Below are 17,331 nucleotides of genomic sequence, written 5' to 3' on the forward strand. Positions count from 1 at the left end.
AGCTATGTGACTCTGGGACAATTCAATTAACCTCTCAGAACTTTAGACAACTCTCCAAGACTGTAAGTGGTAGAAAAGGTATCTAATGCATCTACCTATGCCTGTGTAGAGTTTGTTATGCCAATAAAATAACATATAACAATAACTATATACATACATATGATATAATTACATGTATATATACACATATATCCATTATTTATGCCTTATTATTTCACTGTCTCAGATTACATTTAACTCTAAAACTTTATCAGTCTTACGTGTATCATGGCATTTTGTTACATAAATATTTTGCAATTTATTTAACCATTGCCATCTTGATGGACTTTTATGATATTTGCCACTTTTTCACAAGTATTTCAAAATCTTTGCACATATTTGTTTTTGTTCTTGATAACACAGTGGAGGCGCAGTGAAAAAATTAGTTTGAAAGACCCCTCCATGATTTCTTGTGCATTTCTGGATTTGGCATTCTGTCTTTCTTTAACTATTCTTACTGTCTGCAGTCAGGCAGTGGAAAAGAATTCTTTCTGAGAGGTTATAGCAATGGTAGGAATGATAATTGTTTACTTTGGGAACTCTGGCACTTTTACTGCTAAGTGATTTGCATTCACATTTGAATACCTACATAAATTATGAGTCCATCTGTACCTCAACTCAGGAATCCATCTGTATTTAGGCTTACCAAAATAACTGTGCTATTTTAAATGTTGACATTTCTTTATTTAAACTTTTTTTTTCTATTTATTTCTACCCCTACCCCCACTCTATTATTCTAATTGTTTTTTTTCTACACACCCAGGAAGAAAAATCCTGGGATGAAAAGAATTCAGAATAAATGTCAGTGACATAGAGGGTCAGATTCTCTAAACCTGCCACAAATTAACTTGGTCATTTAAGACAGGTGACCATATAATTAAGGCACAATAGTTTTTCAGGAAGTGTTTGAAGGTAGGATGCCTAAATCATTGAACAAATGAATGAATGAACACAAATCCTTTTTCCCCACTAGTGAAACAAAAGGCCTGAACTCAATAATTCCCAAACATTTTTCCTTCTAAGAACATGGGTATGCCATCTATTCTTCTCTTTCCTATTCTGTAGATAGTTCTGTGGCATTCAGTCCTATCCAACAAGTATTTATTAAGCACTTGTCCTCTCTAGCTTATTATGAGAATTGGAGATAGAAAGAAAAAGGCAAAAGTATTTCTGCCCTTTAAGGAGTTCACAATGCTCTGGCGAGGGAGAGGGGAATAAAATGAAAACAGATAAGGTTAGAGACATGACTTGTTATTTTATTAATCTTAAAGAATTCACAGGTAAAAAAACCTCCCTTTATCAATGCACCTTGGCAACTTCTCTGCAATAAGGTCTCAGGGATTTGATGGAAACACCAAGGGTTAAGATGACTTGCCCAGAGTAAGTCAACCAAGATGCATCAGAGGCTGACCTGCTTTTGAGGTTGACTTTCTCTTCAATAGCCAGACAAGTTAACATAAAGCATATACATAGTAAATGCAAAGTAATCTGAAGGGATGTGGAGAAGATGCTAACTGGGTAAGTGACTCCAGATTGGAGTCATGAAGTGAATGAACAATTCTAGGACTTGAAAGTCAGGAGAAAGAATGTTACAAACGTGAAAAACAATAGCTTATGTTCTGTAAAAGTACAGAAGTAGAAGTTGCATGTTGTATATTGGGTACCAAAAAGCAAACCAACTGATATGGAATTTAGAGCTTGTGATGGAATGATGGAGAATCATTCTGAAAAAAAAGTGAAGAGCTATAAATAACAAATAGAAGTTTGGATTTTATCCTAGAGGCAATAGGGAGCCATTGAAGTCTTTTTCTCACATTTATTTATTTCATTTTTAAATTATGGAATAAAACAAGCATTTCCATAACAGTATAATAAAAGGATGATTGCAAATGAAACTGCAACCCTATTATGTACAACTAGCGATTCTTTTAAGATATAATAAGTTATGTATTTTTTCCTTCCCTCCACCCTAGAGATGACTACCATTAGGCACAAATAGGCATGTGTGTATACATATGTACACATACATATATAGTATGTATGTATCTATACACATGTGTGTATTCACATACATATACACTTATATACATATCATACATACATACATGCATACACATGTGTGTGTGTGTGTGTGTGTGTGTGTGTGTGTATGCAATGAGGATAGGAATTAGCTGGAGTTCAGGGCAGGAAAGTTAAAAATCTATGCAAGGCCAGGGTAGCAGCATGTGATTTATGTCTACATTTTTCAAGCTGGAATGAAATTCAGACATCATCTACTTTGATCCTATCATTTTACAAAAGAAAATATTAAGGTCAAGGAAGATTTCTTTGCTCATACTCACACGTGCTCCTATCCATAGGCCCTAGCCTCCTTCAGTCCTTAGTTCCCAAACTATAGGAGACCTTTCCTCCCTGCCCCAGGTACTAATGCCTACCCCCTCCCCATCACTTTGGCTATGCTTCATTATGCTTTATATAGAATCTCTCCTAATAGAATGTAAGCTCTTTGAGGAGATGCTTTGTTTCATTTCTTTGTATCAGAGGTTATCTTATGTGCCTGGCACATAGCAGCACCTTAATAACTACATATTAATAGATTCTCTTTAAAATAATCATTCCTGAGTTACTAGCAAGCAGAGAAAACATAGATGCAAGGGGTACTGAAGTCAGTTTGCCTATATTTATGAAATTTTATATCATTTTAAAGTAAATAAATTAATCAGATATCTAGCTGTATATGGTGTGGTTAGTTGGAGCCACAGACTCAGGCTATCCCTGAAGTTTTCTTGTTCCACAAAGCTTATCTGAAATTTGGAGTCCTGTGATACTGAAGACGACATCAACGAGTTAAAAATTCTCTTTCAAAGTTGCTTTTGCAAATTACTGCTCTTAGTATAAGAGAAGCAGGAATTGAGGAAATACAGAGATTCCCTTTGGCTTTCTTATTTAATACTACTAATTCCAATAAATTTCTGTTGGCCAAGAGGGAATATTTTCTACATTTCACAAAATCCTTCAACATATACTGGGATATTTAAAAGATATCCAATAAATTTGAATTGATAATACTACAAAGCGGGGAAAACTTCGAAATAATGTAGAAAAAAAAAGAAATTGGGGGGGAAATCTCAAGAAGTTTCTATGTTTAAAAAAACCTAGTTTTGTGGAACAATGGAGGTCTTAAAATGTTTATGGGATACAATTTTTGTTGTTCAGTCATTTTGGTTATGTCCAACTCTTCTCAACCCCATTTGGCGTTTTCTTGGCTAAGATACTGAAGCAATTTGTCATTTCCTTTTCTAGCTCATTTTATACGTGTTGAAGCAAACAGGTTTAAGTGACTTGCCCAGGGTCACACAGATAGTAAGTGTCTGAGACCAAATTTGAATGCAGATCTTTCTGATTCCAGGCCAGGAGCTCCATATACTGTGCCACTTCCCTGTCCTACACAATTCACAAACTGATAAAACTATCATTTTAATAACATAAGTTCCTAGTTGGAATTATTGGAATGCAAGCTCTGTGATGGTAGAGACTGTTTTCACTTCTGCCTTTGTATCCCAATCAATTAGCTGAGTGCCTGGCATAGATTAGGTGTTTAATAAATGGTTGTTGATTGATGGACCAGTAGATCTATCATTTGATCTGTGTGGGAAGTTTTTAATAGTAGAGATGCTGACTTCTGACTCTATGTAACTCTTATCCCCATCATTCAATAAATGTTCTATACTGGATCTGCCCAACATGCTTGAGCCCTCCTTAAAGGATTTTAATTTTTTATTTATTTATTTATTTATTTATTACATTTTTTATATAATTTTGCGTACCTGTGCAAAAGCAGAGCAGTTGATTTCACTTTCCTTTCATGACTTGATCATCTTCTTTTCTTGTCATACATGTCTTTTAAGATGTCTGACACAGTTGTTTCATGTGAGTCTTTCATAGAATTTGCTACATCTTGCTCTCACTCACCTTGCTTTTTACCATTGCATTTTGGATGACTTGAAATTTTTATTTATCAGAGTTCAATGTTCATTATTTGTAGTCATATAGCATTACCAGGAAAATATTAGTGCAAAAAAATAGGCTTTCCTAGCAGGGAGTAGTTTGAGATCATTCTGGGCTAATTGCTTAACCTGGTTCACCTCAGTTTCCTCATCTGTAAAATGAGCCAGAGAAGGAAACAGCAAACAAACTCCAGCATCTTTGCCAAACCCTGCCCCCCCAAAAAAAAAACCCAAATGGGGTCAGGAAGAGTCAGATACAACTGTAATGACAGAACAGCAACAACAACAAAAAAAAAACCAGTTTCCCATGCATGATCAAAATTATTTTCCAACACAATACTGAGACCAGCTCATTATTCACTTGCATATCTTGTCTCTGATATAAGTGCTGATTGAGCACCTTACCTCTCATTATAACCTGGACAAGTAGGTAAGGAATATCTAACAACTATGATTAATTTTCCAAAGGTGCCAGAGTGATAATCACACAGGCTCTGAAGTCACAATACCTGGTTTCAAATATCACCTTTGTCTATCTTCCTCGTATGACCTTGGGCAAGTCCCTTAAATTCCCCAGAGTGTACATATATGGGCAGCTACTTAGCACCATGGATAGAGTGGAATCAGGAAGACTCATCTTCCTGAGTTCAAGTCTGGCCTCAGATACTTACTAGCTGTCTGACCCTGGACAAGTCACTCAACTCTGTTTGCCTCATTTCCTCATCTATAAAATGAGCTAGAGAAGGAAATGGTAAACCACTCTAGTATCTTTGCCAAGAAATTACAAATGGGTTCACAAAGAATCAGACAAGGTTGAACAACAATGTATGTATATGAATATGCATGTATGTGCCATGCATGCATATACCTATATGTATGTAGACACAAAAATGCTATATTGCATGTGTGTTGAGTAGGTTGTATGTCTGCATGTAACATGTATGTATATATATATACATACAACATGTTACATTGTTACATATATAGGTGTGTCTTTGTGTGTGTGTATACACTATGCTATAGTGTAATCCACTCTAATCTAATGTAACATAAAATATGTGAGCAAATTGGGGGAAATTGCCTCTGAGTTCCATTCCAAATTTCCATCTATGACCCTATTCTTTAGACATTCAAAATTAATACAAATATAATGAAGTCATAGAGTTAAGACTAAGTTGCCATTGATCAAAATTTCACACTCTATACCAAAATAAAGTCAAAATGGGTTCATGATTTAGATATAAAGGCTGATACTATAAGCAAACTGGGAGAGCAAGGAATAGTTTACCTATCGTATCTATGGAGAAGAGAAGAATTCATGACCAAACAGGAGGTAGAGAACATTACAAAAAGCAAAATGGACAACTCTGATTACATTAAATTGAAAAGTTTTTGCACAAACAAAGCCAATGCAACTAAGATTAGAAGGAAGGTAGAAAATTGGGACATAATTTTTACAACCAGTCTCTCTGATAAGGGCCTTATTTCTAAAATATATAGAGAATTAAGTCAAATTTGTAAGAATACAAGTCATTCCCCAATTGATAAATGGTCAAAGGATATGAACAGACAGTTCTCAGATGAAGAAATTAAAGCCATCTATAGGCATATGAAAAAATGCTCTAAATCACTATTGATTAGAGAAATTCAAATAAAAAACTCTGAGGTACCACATGGCACCTATCAGATTAGTCAAGATGATGAAACAAGAAAATGATAAATGTTGGAGAAGATGTGGGACAATTAGAACACTAATGCAATGTTGATGGAGTTGTGAACTGATACAACCATTTTGGAGAGCAATAATAAAATGTGCATACCCTTTGACCCAGCAATAGCACTTCTAGGGCTATATTCCAATGAGATCATACAAATGGGAAAAGGACCCACATGTACAAAAATATTCATAGCAGCTCTTTTTGTGGTGGCAAAGAACTGGAAATTGAGAGGATGCTCATCAATTGGGGAATGGCTGAGCAAGTTGTGGTATATGAATGTAATGAAACACTATTGTGCTATAAGAAATGATGAACAGGCTGACTTCAGAAAAACCTGGAAAGACTTGTTTGGACTGATGCTGAGTGAAGTGAGCAGCACCAAGAGAACGTTGTACACAATAATAGCCACGTTGTGCGATAACTAACATTGATAAACCTAACCCTTTCCAGCAATACAAGAATCTAAGACATCTCCAAAGGCCTCATGATAGAAAATGCTATCCACATCCAAAGAAAGCACTATGGAATTTGAATGCAGATTGAAACATACTATCTGCTATTTTTTTTTCTCTTCTGTTGAGTTTTGTTTCCTCTTTCTGTTGTTTTTTCCTACTGGTTCTAATTCTTACTTACAACATCACTAATGTGAAAATATGTTTAATAGGAATGTATATGTATAGCCTATATCAGATTGTGTGCCATCTTGGGGAGGGTAGTGGGGAGGAAAGGGGAGAAAAATTTTCAACTCAAAAGTATATGGAAGTGATTGTTGATAAATCAAAAATAAATGAATAAAAAAAAAAAGAGTAAATTGCATGTGATATGTCTGCAGAGGATTGCCCACAATGAGACTCAGGTAGGAGAGAAGCATTGAACTAGTTTCCCACTATATACAGGGCAACGGCCATTGTCACAAGAAGCAAAGCCCACTTATGGCCAGTATGACCTCATTTATAGTTTTGCCATTGTTTCCTGCAGAATAGATGAGGGAAATAAGACAAATCTTTCATAGAGTGGTCTTGCTTTAAGGAAATTGAACTGGACACTAGGATAAATAAGTATATTATGTTGCCCCCCAAGTAAACACATGCATATTTGATTATAATAATAATTGTCATTTATATAACTCTTTAAGTGTTGTGCTTTTTTGACACATTTGACCTCATTAAGCTTAACCACAACCATGTGAGTAATAAACTAAAATATTATTATTTCGATGCTCAGATAGATTTAGTTTCCTGCTGTTGACACACAACTAAATGTGAGAAGCAGGATTAAAATGCCGGTGAGACTCCAAGTCTATCTTCTGGCTATTCTACTAGGGATATTTGGGATACTTGGTAATATCCCAGATAGATTCAGACTTTCAGAGGAATAACCAGCCAAACTACCATATTTAAAAGCCACGTGAATATCTACCTCAAGGGCGCTTATAAAGTCCTTACGTTCCCAGTTTGCCTCACTGGCTTATTTTCACATGTTTTAATGAGGCGACTGGATGTGACAGGGAGATTATTCCCATGGGGTTTTACAGAAACCTAAGCTGCTCTTTGAGAAGTGGGCATTTCCTCTTGCACTTTGTAAAGGCTGTTGACTTTGGCATTCCTTTGATGTTCACTTGGGATTCGGATCTTTTGGGTCACACTGTCTATACACAGAGATCCAACCTAGCAGGGACTAAAGTTCTATCAGATGAAAAAGTCATGTAGCTGGAGGGTATGGCAGTGAGAATAGGAAGAATGACCAAGAAAGCCTTATTAAATAAGCCTCCAGTTTTTCGGACACACAACTGTATTTCTATGACCTAAAGACAAGGAGAATACACTACATGTTGGATTTCATACACAATCCTTCGGTTGGGAAATATTAACTGGAGATGTAGGAAATGGCATTGGTAAGTGAGAAAGAGTCATCATGTGGCAGGATTGTTATCTCCTACCCATGTCCCAGAAGTTTATAGTATTGGGATTTAGAAAGAAAAAGAGGAAGCGGCGGGGAGAAAGACAGACAGAAAGAGAGAGAGAAGAGAGAGAGAGAGAGAGAGAGAGAGAGAGAGAGAGAGAGAACATAAGCTTTAGGTTATTATAAATCATGACCTCAATATTTATAAATTGATGGAGAAATTCATGTTATTTTTCTATGTGTCTAATCTACCATGTGTTCACTGAGTGCCTATTATATGCAAAACACTGTAATAGGTGGGGTCACAAAGACAAAAAATGAAACCATCTCCACTTTCAGGTCATACACGCAGATATGTCCTTCCTATTCTGTGTCAGTTTACTTCAAGCATTAATTAAACGGTAAAAGTCAGGTCAAGTATTCATTCTGCATGTACTTTGGGCCAGACGCTGTGTTGTTAACCACAGGAGAAAAAAGGAAGGTCAAAAACAAATCCCTGATCTTCAAGTGTTCACACTCTAAAGTGTGTGTGCATGGGGGGAGGGAAGGGGGATTGAATGTAAACAACTATAGGGTAAATTACATATAATTACAGAAGGAAGTCATTAGCATTAAGCAGGATCTGGAAAGGCTTCTCTTAGTATGTGGGACTCTTCCTGGGACTTGAAGGAAGACAAGCAAGCCAAGAGGTAGAAATGAGGAGGGAGAAAATTCACTGCCAGGCAATAGTGGCAAAGCACACATTCATGAGTTGGAGTGTTGTGTTCAAGGAGTAGCTAGGATACCAGGGTCACTGGGCCATAGAGCATATGGACAGGAATGAGGAACAAGAACAGTGGAAAGGCAGAAAGGGTTATGAAGGGCTTAAAAAGCCAAACAGATAATTTTCTATTTGATTCTGGAACTGATAGGGAGGTACTGGAATTGACTGAGCTGAGGGTTGAGACTGCAGGGGTGCAGAATTAAAGGGCTGCACTAGAGAACCTAGAGGGCCACATGTGGTCTCCAGGCCATAGATTCCCCACCCGTGACTAAGAGGGTCAAACAGAAGCTTTAGGAAGATCAGGTTGACAGCTGAGTAGAAGATGGACTGGGGTGGAGAGAGGCTTAAGGCAAGGAGATTGAGGTGCAAGGGGCAGGGGTAAGAGCTTTGCTATATCGTACATGAATTACATGGCAGACATTCAGTTTGAGATTTTGGATTATAGGAAAGTCAGAGTGGAAGAGGCTGCTTCTGAGTTGGCACTTATATGGATATGGTTGACTATGCTGAATTTGGATTTTTTTTTTGACTGCTGTGGATTAGACTACATATTCTCTGAGGCTTCCTTCTAGTCTGTGATTTGGTGATTCTTTTGGTTTCTTTCTGAGGGGCTCTCTTGGTGTGGGAGGGACTGGGTCTGAAAGCCATGAGGTATTCTGAGCTGGGGTCCGAGACAAGGTGTGTTTAACTCTTCAGGGCAGCCTGAGCCATTTCGCTCTCAGCTGACTGGAGCAGGTCCCCTGCCTCTGCTGCCCTCCACAACCATGTTCAAGTCCTCAAAGAAGTTGGTGGAGGAGAGGTGGGAGAAGAACTAGCCCCAGATGGCCGTGCATGGCCGCAGCATTTCTAACATGCTGGATGTCCATGGTTTTCTTTTTTTACTTTAATCCACATTACACAACTGATTCTCAGCCACGAAAAGTTAACAACGATGACACCAAGCATGGCAGAACCAAAGAATCTGGAAGTGCTGACCTCTTTTCAATCACTGGATTAAAGAGCTGCCCACGCAGTTCAACAGCCTCCAAAAACCAGACACCTGAACCTTGGTATGAACAGGCTAATTACTTTGCCTCAAGGATCTGGCTCTTTCCCAACCCTAGAGGTCCTTGATTTGAATTAAAACAACTTGAATGAAAATTCTCTGTCTGGAAACTTCTTTTCCCTTAGCACTCTGAGTTCACCTTATCAAAGTGATAACAATATTGAAATCCTACTGCCAGATATTGGGAAACACCCAAAGCTACAGATATTCAGCCTCAGAGATGATAACTTGATATCACTGCCAGGAGAAATTGGGGGAATTATGCAATGGAAGGAACGACATATCCAAGGGCACTAACTAACTGTCCTTCCCCCTGAGCTCAGACACTTGGATTTACCTGCTTAGAGGCAGTGGAGAATAATCAAAACACAAGCAAACAAACAAACAAAGCAGAGAATAATCCCTGGGCTACCCTAGCTGTTGACCGGTTCCAGCACGGAGGGTCTCAGGTCTTTGAATACATCCGTTCTGAAACATACAAGGGCCTCCATGGCAGAAATGTGCGGGCAAACCTGGAGCCTCCAAGGAATAACGATAAATCAAACATCAGTTCTAAACCTCTGACAACCAAGAGCAAATAGGGATTTGGCATAGCCTGAAGTGCGCTCTCTCTCTATCTCTCTCACATACACACACACACACACACACACATATACACACATACACACGCACATACACGATTCTTTCTGTTTTTCTGTTTCTAGTTGTCTAAATTTTAACCCTTATTCCCTTGGCTTTTTAGTCATTTAGGACAATGCTGGATTTTTTGTAGATACCAATTTTTATATGCCTTATTAGAGATGCCAAATAAAGAAAGTGAAGATCTATTTTTGATTACAAATTCCAAAAAAAGTCTCACTTTTTAAAATCTTGAATGAGAATCATGAAGTTCTATATTATCAAGTAAAAAACTATAGCCATATAATCATTTATTAGAGCCTAACACTGCTCATTCAGCTATTTATGTGTACACTAACATATATGTCTTTTATTCTATTAAATCACATATATATAACTCCTTGTGCTTTCATCTGTGTCCTTGTACCACCAAGATATGTTCATTTTACTTATAAATAATTTAAATAAAATCCTTTATTCATTAAAAAAAAACTTCCTGACATTCAGGTCCAGATCTTACCTCTTTACCCTTATTCTCAATGAATTCATCTTGTTCCATTTTTGATTACCCTCTGCAAATGGATGGTCCCCATTCTTTATTGTCCAGTAGTTTTGACCAACATTGTAAACTGAATGTCTTATGAATAATGTATTCCATATATGCTAAATCTTTTCTCTTGAAATTGATGTTGGAAGTAACTTACCATGAAGTAGCAGGACAATCACCATCATCCACCTCCATGTTTAAAAGCCTGGGATAAGGTGGGAATTCCAATGATATTGTTTTGTCCCCTGCCTCACACCTTTCTGATCAGTGTCATCAATCCTTTAAATTTCAGTCTAGTTCACATTGTGAGACCTTGTCCTAGGTATGATGTGATCTATTCCTGCTGAATGTACCTGTGATTTCATTGGAACAGAGAACTCCTATTGCCAACACAGCTCTGTATATTCTCTATAACTTATAGAGATGTCTAGAGCACTGAGAATTTAAACAACTTGTCCAGAGTTTGGTCAGTCATATCTGACTCTTCATGACCCCATATGGGGTTTCTTGGCAAAGATGCTGAAGTGCTTTGCCATTTCCTTCTCCAGTAGATTAGGGCAAACAGAGATTAAGTGACTTGCCCAGGGTCACAAGCTGGAGAATATCTGAGACCAAATTTGAACTCAGGTCTTCCTGACTCCAGAACCACCACTCTATCAACTCAGATACCTAGCTGTCTCTAGTTACATGGCCAGTATGTGTCAGAAGCATTACTGCACCCAGGTCTTCCTCACTTTGAGGCTGACTTTTTACCGAATACCATGCTTTGTCTTCTGAGTATATTGGTTCTAATATAAAGCATCACTGAGGAGCGCCAATACTCCTTAAATAGAATCTCATTAAAATAAAAATAAATAAATTATGAAATAATTTGAATCAGCTTGAAAGGCAGGGCTTTGGTTTGAAGGCTGACTCTCCTATGTGATGGCCAGTTTTAAATTGTACACGTCACTACTCCTTTCTAAGGCTCATTTTCTTCATATGTAATGTTAGTGGATTAGATGAAATTGTTTCTCAGGTCTTCCTGGCTCTAATTATATCAACCTGAACTTCAAGACTACCCTGTGACTTTATATGAGTGAGATGTAGTTGGGGAAGTGTGCCTGAATTTCAACCAATAAAATATGTGTTTTTCATTACCCTAAAGCAATGGAAAATTTGTGATCACAAACAAAAGGTGTCAGAGGTCAACTCAACAGACCTAACAAATGTTTAGGAGCCAACAACATATTACAAACACCACAATTCTGCCCCACCCCCTCTCCTCCCTTCAGTGTGTGCTCCCGGTCAGTATCTCTGTAGCACTGCCTTTACTTCCTGTTCTATCTCAATTATATAGTTCTTAATAAAGGCCCAGATCACTTGCTTCATGTACCAATACAATCCTATTCTGCATGCTTCCCAATTTCCAAAATTACTATTCAACTTGAAAACTTCTTTTTCATAACCATTTCTTCCATTCATTGTTCTGACCATATTAACCACCCCTTAAGTTTATAGTTATTCATAACACAATACACATCCATGACTATCTTCCTTCCTACACTTGATTTCTAAGGTCTTCATATTTGGTAAAAATAGTCATCACCTGAGCTACTATTTAGAGTCTGCCTGAGGACAGTCCAAATTGGATGAAGAATGGTACTTGGTAGAGATAACAGAGTTCTGGTTTTGACGTCCAAGAAATTTGCGTTCAGATACCATTTGTACTTCTTTCATGATGTGATACTCACTTCATCTCTGTGTTTCCTCATAAATAAACTGGGGGTTATTTGAACTAGATGGCCTCTACATAACCAAGACCCACGGTTAGTTCAGGAATTTGAGCAAGCAACAAAGTTTCTGTCAGCAATTATGGGTATGCTAAGTGCTAGGGACAAAACATCCCCCACCTCAAAGAATTTTATTCTAATCCAGAAAGACTATATATAAAAGAGAATTGAAAAGGGAGGGGAAAGAAAAGACCTGGGAAAGAGTTATGGTGGAAGATGAGGATGTGAAGTCTAAAGAATGAGTTTATCTGAAAGTGGAATGAGTCTGACTGGAACCACTCCTAAAATGCTGGTCTAGGAGAGAGACTCACCAGTTATAAGAGAGCAGGCCTTGGAGTAGAGGCAGTTATGTGGTGGGGAAGTGGGTAGCAAGGAAGCAAAGAAGACCAGAGGTAGGTACAATATTTGGTAATCAATACACACTCTAGTTTGACTATAAGTACAAGATTCTCTATCATGCTTGTGCCTAATTTCCCAGTTGGGAGTAGATTTGTGTGTGACCATTGCAGTGGGGTGGAGACACTCTTAATCTTGCAAGCACTTGGAATCAGTTTGATTTACAAACATCTTTCTAATGGATGTAATTTGGATTTTGCCAAATCAGAATTCTGACTGTGAACCCCAGCTTTGAGGCAGGTCGGTATAAGCTCAAAGATGGCAAGAGAGAGGAGGAGATAGAAAGCCCAGCCCCTCCAAATCTTTGCCTATAGGCATTTTTCTTTACAAGGACAAGGTAAAATCCATGTTTTCTTAAGCAATGTGATTATTTTCTTACCAAAGGAAACCGTTTAAAAGGGTCTTATGGGTACAGCAAAGAAATTTCTCAATTAATATTCTGACAGAGATAAGAAGAAGATCAAAGGTCTGAACACAGACTCAGAAAATATGGGCCCTGTGGATGAATCAGCCACACAAGTGCTGGAAGGGCAATCTGTTTTAGTTATGCTTTTGAGCACACTTTAAATCTAATTTTAGTGCATAATAAAAAAAAAAAAAGAATGCGCAGGTTTCTAAATGCCCTGCATCTGCTGAGCCCTGGTTTAGACACCAGCTGTTTCTGTCCTCTGCTAATAAGCAACACATAAGATGGCCAAACTAAAAGGATGTGTTTGACATGACCTTGGGCCTCTCTGGACCATACATGCAGCTCAGGAGTGTCCGTGAGTGTCACGATGGCATCTTCACTGTCCTTTGGGTTGCTTTTTGTGAAATCTCCATGGCCACATACAAAGACACAATAATTGCACCCCCAAATGGAGCCGGTATAGGGAGTTTGACAACACCTGATGATACATACCTCACTTGAGAAACACCTTAAAGCCAGAATACCTTTGTTATGTGTTTATTTGTTATCTATCAATTGATTAATTATTGGATATAAAAATATGTAGAGTCACAGGAAAGGATCTTAACTATCTTTAAACTGTTATTATATATGACTATACATATATAACCTATATCAAATTGCTTGCCTTTTCAATGAGGGTGAGTGGGGAGGGAGAAAGGGAGAGAATTTGGAACTCAAAGTTCTAAAAAAAAATGTTTAAAAAATGTTTTTACATGCAACTGGGAAATAAGATATACAGGCAATGGAGTATAGAAATCTATCCTGCCCTGCAGGAAAATGGAAGGGGAAGGAGATAAAGAAGGGGAGGCGGTGATAAAAAGGAGGGTAGATTGGGGGAGGGGCATTCAGAATGCATGCCATCTTGGGGTGGGAGGAGGGGAGAAATGGGAAGAAAATTTGGAACTCAAAATCTTGTGGAAATGAATGTTGAAAACTAAAAACTAATTAATTAATTAATAAAAAAATAAAAATGTTATTGTATAAATTATTCTCTTGGTTCTGCTCATTTAGCTCTGTGTCAGTTCATATAGATCTTGCCAGATGTTCTCAAAATCATTCCTTTCATCATCTTCCCTGAAGTTAGCTATTGGCACATTGGAGAGAAACTCCAGCCTTGTAGTCAGGAAGACCTGAGTTTAAATCTGGCCTAAGACACTTACAAACTGTATGACCCTGGCAAGTTACTTATCCTTTCTCTGCCTCAGTTTCCTCAACCGTAAAATGAGGATAATAACAGAACCTACCTGACAGGGTTGCTATGAGGATAGAATAATATAACATTTGTAAAACAATTTAGCACAGTGCCTAGAAGATGATAGGTACTATATAACTGCTTATTGCCTTTTAGCTCTTAATACATAATAATATTCATATATGTTTATATATAAATATACACAAATACATGAGTACATATGTGTGTATACATATATACAAATGTATATAGACACATACATATGAATACATATGTAGACATGTGTGTATCCGTATGTATTTGTTCACTCCGTCTCCTTAGTTTCCAGTTATTTATCACTACAAAAAAACGGCACTATGAATATTTTTGTATACTGTTGTCTCTTTCCTTTTTCTTTGTTTTCTTTTGGGTGTAGGCTTAGCAGTCTTGTCAATGAGTCTTAGACCTTTATAATGAATGATTTGAGGACCCAGAGAAGTACAGCTTGTTTTTCATGTTCATTGGACAAACTCAAAGGTCTTTTCCTGCAATCTTTCAACAATTGTCACTTTACTTTTGTTAATCTGATTGTCGTGAGGTAGAACCTCAGTTGTTTTATTTTGAATTTCATTATTAATCATTTGGACTATTTTGACATATGGCTCTTGCTAGCTTGCATTTCTTTCTTTGAAAACTACAATTTATCTATTGAGGAACAGTTCCCGAAAATGAGACCTTGATTAGAGATTTACTACAAAGGCTTTTCTTTATTTAATTGTTCCGTTACTGTTTTTTAACTCCACGTATCTTATTTGTAGAAAAAATATATATGTATATGTACTAATTTTAGGAAATCTAAGTTGTTCATTTTATCTTCTATGATATGTTGCTTATTCAATTGTGTATTCTTTTTCTATCCATACTGTCAAAGGCCATTTTCTTCCTTGATCTTTTAATTTGATTTTGATTTGACTTTTTATAAATGCCATTTATCACTATGGAGCTTATCTTAGTATATGGTGGTGGTGGTGATGATGATGATGACTTCACCAATAATGATGATCACTCTGGATAACATTTACATGGAATTTTATTTTATATAGAATTTCATACATGCATATATGTATATTTTCATAAATATAGATAGTTTCATATACATATTTCATATATATTTCATATTCTATATAGAATATAGAATTTTATATAGAATTTCAAAATGCTTTATAAATATTATGTCATTTTATCCTCACAATAAACCTGTGAGGCAAATACTATTGATACCTCCATTTTATAGATAATAAAAGTGGTGCAGAGGTCAGGTGATATGCCCAGGGTCACCCAGCCAGTGGCTGGCTCTAGATTTGAATTTAGGTCTTTCTGACTCCTGGCCCAGCCCTAAATTCACTATTGAATTTATCTATGCCAAATTTCAGTGAGACTACTTTTGTAATTTTCCCAACTTATTTTTTGGTCGGATAGTGAACCCTTGCCCAGGAGGTAGAATCTTTGGGTTGCTAGAACATTATATGTTCTTTTGCTTCTATATGTTGTCTTTTAAATCTATTTCATTATTCCTCTCACTGCACTCCCCTTACCTCTGATTCAAAGGCTCTCTCAATTTTAAGATACAGCTCAGGCACTAGTTTTTGGTATGAAGACTTTCCTAATCCCCAGTATCTGCTCTCATTTTCCCACAATATTCTTAATTCCTATGTGTGTATGTACATATTATCTTCATATTTATGCTATATTTATTTACATATGTACCTGTAACTTCTCCCTTCTAAGTTCCTTCTGAGTAGGAATCACTTCATTCTCTTATATGTTTACCATCCATATCTAGTGAAAGGTCCATCATGAACAGTAGGTGCTTAATAAAATACTTTTTGGCTGAATGATTGCTCTATTTTATTGAGCATCAAATAACTTTGATGATTGTTGCTTTGAAATATAATTTCAGATCTGGTGAAACCACGTTCCCCTCTTTCCCCTTTTTTTCATTCATTATTTAATTTTTTAAAAAATTTTCATTATTTTATTTTTCGTATTTCAAAAGGACCATATAATAATACTGGCACAAGCAGTATATGGATGATACAGGTCCATAAACCTAGACCACAGATGTCATGGCACCTAGTCTTCTAATTTTACAAACAAATAAGGGAGATAATCAGAGAAATTAAAGACTTTACCAAGTAGTAAACCTAAGTGCTAGTATTCAAACCTAGACCTAATGAATCTAAGTTTTGCACTCAGGATCAGAGAGCTTTTCTGATATAGCAAGAGAATGTGATGTGGAATATAGAATTTGACCCTCAGTGTAAGTGACTTCTCATGTAACAAGACAGATAATGCTGTCTCACAGTGTTCTTCACTCAGTTCAAATACCTTCTTTGAGATTATAAATAATTGATGCCTATATAACATTTTGTATAAAGTCCCTCTTTGGAGCCATATAGCAATCCAGTGAGATAAGGGCTGTAAATACCAGTCCCATTTATCTCTAAAGAAATGAAGGGTTAAAGAAATAAATGAACTTGTTCCTTGACACAACAAATGGGAAACAGATGCAGGTTTTACACCCAGACTCTCCTACCTCCAGGTCAAGTATTCTCTCCACTACTCTGTTCTGTCTTTTGAGTAATTATTCCCCACTATTAGCTTTAGCATTGTTCACTGAAAAGAGCAACGAATTTACAATCTGAGAATTTTAGTTTAAATGCTGTTTCTGCTACTTTCCCCCCATATGACATTGGGCAAGTCCTTATTCTCTTTAGGCTTCAGTTTCCTCTTTTCTGCAATGAGGGATTTGGAGTATCTGATCCCTCACGTCCTTTGTAGCTCTACAGCTATCTCCTAGAATCATAAGTAATTTCTGAAAACTGTTACAGACTTCCCTTTC

General features: G+C 36.9%; 1 pseudogene; it reads left to right on the forward strand.

Moving 5' to 3' along the window:
• The first annotated feature begins 9,193 nt into the window (after positions 1-9,193).
• LOC110203243 (ras suppressor protein 1-like) lies at positions 9,194-10,055 on the forward strand (annotated as a pseudogene).
• The last annotated feature ends 7,276 nt before the right edge of the window (positions 10,056-17,331 follow it).

The sequence above is a fragment of the Phascolarctos cinereus genome, unplaced genomic scaffold, assembly GCF_003287225.1.
Source record: "Phascolarctos cinereus isolate Bilbo 61053 unplaced genomic scaffold, phaCin_HiC Scaffold_7;HRSCAF=346, whole genome shotgun sequence".
Taxonomy (NCBI): domain Eukaryota; kingdom Metazoa; phylum Chordata; class Mammalia; order Diprotodontia; family Phascolarctidae; genus Phascolarctos; species Phascolarctos cinereus.